Source organism: Euphorbia lathyris, chromosome 7 (genome assembly GCF_963576675.1).
Source record: "Euphorbia lathyris chromosome 7, ddEupLath1.1, whole genome shotgun sequence".
Taxonomy (NCBI): Eukaryota; Viridiplantae; Streptophyta; class Magnoliopsida; order Malpighiales; family Euphorbiaceae; genus Euphorbia; species Euphorbia lathyris.
In genome coordinates this window covers 3449772-3456396 of record NC_088916.1, presented here as the reverse complement: position 1 = coordinate 3456396, position 6625 = coordinate 3449772, and positions in this window count along the sequence as shown.

Below are 6625 nucleotides of genomic sequence, written 5' to 3'. Positions count from 1 at the left end.
CTTGGCACCTTGCCAATTCTCACAATCAGCTATATTTCTTCCGTGTCAAAAGAGGTTCATAGGCTCATACAGTACCCTTGAGTGTCCCTAAACCATTGGCTTGTCGGTTGGATGGTCTAGGTGAGATCGGTGGTCTAGTGGTATGTGGAGTATATCAATGTCTGCTGCCAGAGGGTCCCGAGTCGGTATAAGACACACTATAGGGGGAGGCACTCTCTGCCCAGAGTGTCGTGCCGCGTTGCCTGCCCACTACGAGCCTGTTGCCTAGTGTTGGAGTGACTTGACCCGGACGTCACACTCTCCCCCACTCCAACGAGCAATGACCTTGTTGCTTCTCGGTGGTAATTGTCCAAAATACCCTACTGTCCCACAAGCTGAGTTCGTGCTCCCAACTTGCCTCACTATCCCGAAGTCCCTTCCACTTGACGAAATACTCGGTATAACTAGGATGGCTGCCCCTACCTTTGATTTCCCGATGTCCCAATACTTCGGCTACCTCGTGGTCGTGCTGAGTCGTGATAGCTGTGGGCTGTCTGTGCGACTCGTTCATGATCGGATCTTCCTAATCTTTGTAGTTGGGCTTGAGATAGCTCACGTGGAACACTAGATGGAGTTCCAAGTGAGATGGTAATTGGACCCTGTAGGCTAGCTTGCCTACCCGTCTTTCCGTCGGAAACGGCCCCTCGTAGCGCCGCACTAACCCCTTGTGCAGCTTGGCAATTCATCGGCTTTGATGGGGAAGTAGTTTCACCATCACCATATCTCCTTCCTCAAACTCACGATGCCGTCTCTTGGCATCTGCCCATTTTTTCATCTACTTTGCTGCTTTGGCCAAAGAAGATCGAGCCAGCTCCCGGCTCTCTTGCCAACTCTTGGCAAACTTGAATGCTGCTGGATTCAGACTTTTGATCCCAACACCGATGTCCTGAGGCGTAGTCGGCTGCTGCCCTGTTACGATCTCAAACTGGCTGGCCCCTGTTGATTCAGTCCTCTGCAAATTATACGAAAACTGGGCAATGTCGAGCAACTTCGCCCAATTTTTCTGATTGGCACTCATGTAGTGCCGCAAGTATAATTCCAGCAATGCATTCACTCGTTCTGTCTGGCCATCTGTCTTCGGGTGAAAACTTGTTGAGAAATTCAACTCCGATCCCAACAATTTGAATAGCTTCGTCCAAAAATGACCTATGAATCTGGTGTTTCGATCACTCACAATCGTTCTCGGAATGCCCAAATACTTCACAACGTACTTGAAGAACAACCTGGTTGCATATTCAGCGTTGAATTTTGTCAGCACTGGAATGAAAACCCCGTACTTGCTGAACATGTCCACTACTACCATGATGTTGCTAAATGCCTCTGACTTCGGCAGGCAAGTAATAAAATCCATTGAGATGCTCTCCCACGGCCTTTCCAGTATCGGCAACGGTTGCAACAGTCCGGTGGGCTTATTCTGTTCGATTTGTCCTGCTGGCATACAAGGTAAGTTTTCACATACAATTCAATGTCTTCCCGCATCTGTTGCCATTAGAATGTGTGTTCGATGAGAGCTGTTGTTCGGTGTACTTCCGGATGTCCTGCCCATTGGGAATCGTGACACTCTCTAATTACCATCTTCCTCAGTCCTTGCCATCTTGGAACATAGACTCTGTTACCTTTGGTGAGAAGTAACCCATCTTCCAACCAGGACCTATGAGTCTTACCACTCTCGGACAATTCTCTCAAACTTTTGGCATGTGGATCCTGTTCTAGGCCTTCACGGACTATTGACATCCACGAAAACTCTAGTTGGGAGAGCGCTGCAAGCTCCCCCTTTCTGCTCAATGCATCGGCCACCAGATTGGCCTTCTCCGATTTGTGCTCCAAAGTGAAATCGAATTCGAGCAGAAACGTTTGCCATCTGACCTGTTTCGGAGTGAGCTTCTTCTGATTGAGGAAGTAGCTCGTTGCCACATTGTCCGTTTTCACCACGAACTTGGAGCCTAATAAGTAGTGCCTCCAAAGGCGCAAACAATGGACCACTTTTGTCATTTCCTTCTCGTGAATTGTGTACCTCCGTTCTGCCTCATTCAACTTTCTGCTCTCAAAGGAAATTGGGTGACCATCTTGTATGCTAACTCCCCCCCGATGGCAAAGTCGAAAGCGTTTGTGTGTACTTCGTACGGCTTTCTATGATCAGGCAGCACCAGGACCGGTTCCTCCGTCATGGATTGCTTAAGTTTCTCGAAAGCTGACTGGCATTTCTCGCTCCAGTTCCACGATTTGTCCTTCTTCAGCAAGTCGGTCAGTGGGGCGGCTAGTGCTGAGTACCCCTTTATGAATCTCCGATAATAATTGGCTAGGCCCAGGAAAGATCGCACCTCTGTCACCTTCTTTGGCGGCTGCCACTCAAGGATCGCCTGAACCTTCGCTCGATCCATTCGGAGTTTGCCTCCTCCAACAATTTGCCCCAAGAACGGTACTTCTGGTTGGGCAAATGCACACTTCTCCTTCTTGACATATAGTTGGTGCTCCCCGAGCACCTTGAAAACTTGCCTCAAGTGTTTGACGTGTTCCTCCAAGGAACGGCTGTAAATCACAATGTCGTCGAGATAGACGACCACAAACTTCCAGGAACGGTCGTAGTGCCTGGTTCATCAGTGTGCAGAAAGTGGTTGGGGCATTTGTTAAGTCGAATGGCATAACCAGAAATTCATACGAACTATACCTCGTGACACATACGGTCTTCGGCATGTCTTCTTCGGCTACTCGCACCTAGTAGTAGCCTGATCTTAAATCCAGTGAACCACCTCGCATCCCCAAGTTGGTCGAACAAATCCGCTATCAGTGGAATAGGGTACTTGTTCTTTACGGTCGCCTTGTTGAGGGCCCTGTAGTCAATGCACATCCTCAATGACCCATCGTGCTTTTTCTGAAACAGCACTGGTGCCCTGTAAGGTGATTTTGATGGCTGAATCTGCCCAGCCTCCAGCATCTCGTCTAACTGCTTCGTAACTCCGCAAGCTCCGACGGTGCCATCCTATATGGTACTGCCAAAATTGGTACGCTCCCCGGCACCAGTTCAATCTTGTGGTTCACCTCTCTCTTCGGTGGTAGCTGCTTCGGAAGCTTCAGTGGCATGATGTCCGCGAACTCATCAAGAACATCAGCTATTACTACGGGAATCTCCTGGTCTGAGACCCCCTTTGTTTCTTCCTTGATCGCCATAAGGAACGTTGGTTCATCTTTCTTCAGCCCCTTGGTTACCTGCATTGCAGACAAATGTTTTGTTTTCGGAACATTTTCTCGTGCCAATGGCACCATGCATGTGTTGCCTCTCTCTAGGATACACATCGCATCTGCTGACAGAAATGTTGCTGCTTGGGCTTTGTCGAAGAATTCTATTCCAAGGACAACCTTATAATCGTCCATCGGAACCACAGAGAAGTCTAGTTGGCCTGTCCACGTACCGAGCTTTACAACGACCCCTCTTGCTACGCTAAAAATCGCTTTTGGCCCTGAATTGATGGCCTAGAGCCATCCCTTCTCCCGAGCGTACTGCACACCCATGCGCTCTACTTCTTTTACTTCTAGGAAGTTGTTCGTTGCCCTTGTGTCAACAAGAGCTTTGGTAGTACTGCCCCTAATGCCTACTTCCACGAACAGGCATCCTGGCCGTACTACCTTGGCTACTTCAACCTTTGCTTGAATGGCACCCAGGATTTGTATCGAACCTATGTGGGTCTTTGGCTCGTCCTCCGTCTACCTCCGTTCATTGCAGTTATCCATGGCAGCTATCTTCTTCGTCGGGCAGTCCCTAGCTTTGTGAGGACCTTCATAAAAGAAGCATTTTATCGGAATGTGCTTCCCCTCCTTTCCTTTATTCTGCTTGGAGGAGTAATTGCCGTCTTTCCCTTGCGTCTGTTCGGTTCCGTTCGTCTTGGAAGAGTGTGACTTCTACCTGTCTCCCCCACTCTTTCCTTTGCTTTTGTCACCACCTGACTTGGACTATCCTTGTCTTGTCGGTTTCCATCTCGTTGGATATCGATCAAAGAGTCAGCAATGCTCATTACCGACGACAAGTCCTTACTACCCCGAAGCTGGATCTTTTCCCTAGCCCAATTCTGTAACCCATCCATGAAGAGATAGTAGGCCTCCTCCTGCGGATAGTTTGGCAACTCCAAAAGAATATCTGAGAACTCCTTGATGTTGTCTCGGGTTGAACCTCGCTATTTGAGATGTCTGAGCCTTGCTCGCTTCTCATACTCCCGAAATTCTGGATAAAATTGGTCATGAAGTTCCTTCTGAAATTCGGCCCAAGTGTTGATGGTGCAAGTGCCTCTTTGGATCTCTTGCTCCTTTCGACGCCACCATACCATGGCCTCGTTGAGGTAGAGAGGTACGGCATCTATCCTCTGGGCATCCTCCATAATGCCAAGTGCTCGGAAATACTTTTCAAACACCACAAGAAATTGTCAATATCTTTGGCGCTCCTGGCTCCTCCATACGGCTTCGGCTTCGGTACATCTATTCTCTGCGATCCTGAAATAGATGAACAAGAAATACTATTAAGAGCGAGCCTAAACACGCCCAATTCCCTCTTTGTTTCAGCAAGCTCTGTATTGGTTGTGACTAGCTCGCCAAGAATTCTCTCCACTTCTTGACGCAAGGAAACAACTTCGGCCTCCAGCGTTTGGGTTCGTTCCTCGCTTTCAGCAGCTGCCTTGTTCACAGTAGCAAGCACTTCTTCCTGCAACTCCTCTACGTCGAGTTCGCTAAGTCGCCGCTCTGTCTCATCGAACTTTTCCAGGCCATCGGCTAAAGACATCTCCACTTTGTCCAGCCTGCTATTGAAATCAGCAAGGATATCCCTGAACCGGGATCGCTCTCTCCTGGTCTTCTTTGTCCTCTTTGGCTCGACTTGAACCATAGTCACGTTCATCTCCTCACTTGCCTAGTGTTGGAGTGACTTGGCCCGAACGTCACAACTTGCGTAAAATATAATCAATTGATCACTCGGTTGCAAAAAAAAAAAGTTAGATACGGAATATGTATTGCACGCGTCTTAAAAAATGTAAAATAATCAAGATCGGGTATTGCGGTTGTAGTATTAGAGAATACAAGGTTTATAGTTAAGCAAGTAATAACTCCATTTTTACTCTATTCTTAAATTATATAATAATATTCTAAGACACGTGTAATACATCTTCCGCATTTAACTTACTTTTCTGCAACCGAGTGATCAATTGATTACATTTTATGCAAGTTTAGAAGCTAATTGAACATTTTATGTAAGTTTAGAAAGGCTATCGGGATACTTTGAAAGTTCAATGGATCAATCATTTTTTTTAAGTTCAGACGTGAAATGATGTAAATATAACATTGTGATAACTTTCCTTTTCTGGGTTTGCAGCTATATAGGGTCAAATTACACACACGGCCATTTAACTTTTCCAATTTTTAAGATATGGCCAATTAACATTAAAATATAACCTAAAAATCACCGAATTTTATATTTTGTTATATTTGTGGCTACTAAATTTTAATTAACTCCTGAAAATAACCCTTAACAGTCTCAAAATGAAAATATTCAAGAATTAACACGAAACTAAATTTTTTATTTTCCAAAATTACCATTTTTGGAGCTTTCTCTCTCTCAAAATTCACTTTCTTTCCTAACCAAACAACACCTAAATAACCTTAAAATGAAATTTTTTAAGAATTAAAGTTTCTTAAAATATCATTAGTTCTTAGAATTTTTTATTTCGAGACCGTCAACGATCATTTTAAGACATTAATTGAAGTTTTAGTGGTCACAGATGTAAAATGTAGAGTTCAGTGACTTATGTAAAAATGCCCCTAACGTTTACTGAAAGGGGTATTTTTACCATTAATGTCTAAAATGGTACAATTTACCCATAACGTTGGCAGCTTAGAGCAAGTTTACCCATAACGTTGGCAAGTTGGGTCAATTTCAGACATTATAATAAAACACACATATTTTATTCCTTATTCTACACCAATTGCATGTCAGTTGACTCTCAAAAAATTCATATTGTGATTTAATAATAGAAGTGGAGATCGAGAGCTCCTTGGGCGACTTAGGAGATTCAGGTCCTTCATACTTACTGTGAAAGGAATAGAACTGCTTATTAGATGGCAAACTACGCAAGACTTTTATCGTTGGGCTATCACGAGTGTGAAGTGCCTCCTGCATGCATTCAGGATACGTTGCGTTTTGATCAAAGAGCCGTTGGCACCTGATAGGGGTCAAAAACCCCTATCTTTGGGTACGGTTTTAGGACGGTTTTTAGAGTTATTTGGCTAATAAGCGAGCAATTCTCGCATTTAAATGCTTTTGTGTGAGTTAGTTAGGAATTGAAAACATTCTATTTACTTTTCGTCGTTTAGGCTCGTTTTGTAATCAATTTAGGCAAATACGGCCGAAATAGCATGCGTATTAGAATTCCGTTATCTTTTGAAGCTAATTGGTCCGTCAAAAGTCGCACCAAACGAAGCGTTTGCTCAAAATAAGCGATTGACGGATCAATTTGGCTTTTGGACTAATGTTTTCCGGAGTTTTTATGCGTGTGCAGGTGTGAAGTCGGACGAAAAAGGTCGCGGAACTCATCGAGCTTGGATCGAG